Consider the following 662-nt stretch of genomic DNA (forward strand, 5'->3'; position numbering starts at 1 on the left):
CGGCGCATTTCTATTTCATTGATGGATAGGGGAGATGTTAAGTTATAAACCGTCATGGGGGGAAAATATATATGGAAAAACAGTATTAGCTAAAAGCTTCCATTTATATCTAAAATGTTATTTTTACCTAAATCCAAAACCAGATTATTTATAATTTTGACATTTTAAAAACCGTATCTAAACAAGTATGCAACATGACCCACTCCCCTCAAAGAATCCATGCATAAAGAATAAACTTTCTAATGCTAATCTTATTGTAATTGCAAAAAGTTAATAAGGGATACAAATGTCAAGTGAATAAAAAAAGGGTGACCTTTCTTCTTACACTGACCTAGCTTCAACTCTCCTGACCCAACTTCAAAACACCTTACATTAATCTGGCTCCACGGCTCTCATCTCTCCCTTCACAAACCTTATACCGGAACCTACCCCTCATACTGAATCCCTTTCGAAACATTCTTATTGACTTACCTCGTGCTCATACTGCCCTACTGTAGCTCCAAAGACCCTAAACTGACCTATTTCAATGGCCTATCCCATGAACTACGCTTCGAAATTCTTACATTTGGCGTAACTCCACCACCCTCCTATTCACCACATATCCTCATCCTCACTTTTCCCGTTTCAAATTCATACCGTGACCTCAATTTCTTCTTGCTGAC

General features: G+C 37.9%; 1 protein-coding gene across 1 annotated transcript in view; it reads right to left on the reverse strand.

Moving 5' to 3' along the window:
- LOC119591706 (pollen-specific leucine-rich repeat extensin-like protein 1) overlaps window positions 1-662 on the reverse strand; it is a 10,898-nt gene that overhangs the window by 6,738 nt on the left and 3,498 nt on the right. The window lies entirely within an intron of this gene.

The sequence above is a fragment of the Penaeus monodon genome, chromosome 29, assembly GCF_015228065.2.
Source record: "Penaeus monodon isolate SGIC_2016 chromosome 29, NSTDA_Pmon_1, whole genome shotgun sequence".
NCBI lineage: Eukaryota > Metazoa > Arthropoda > Malacostraca > Decapoda > Penaeidae > Penaeus > Penaeus monodon.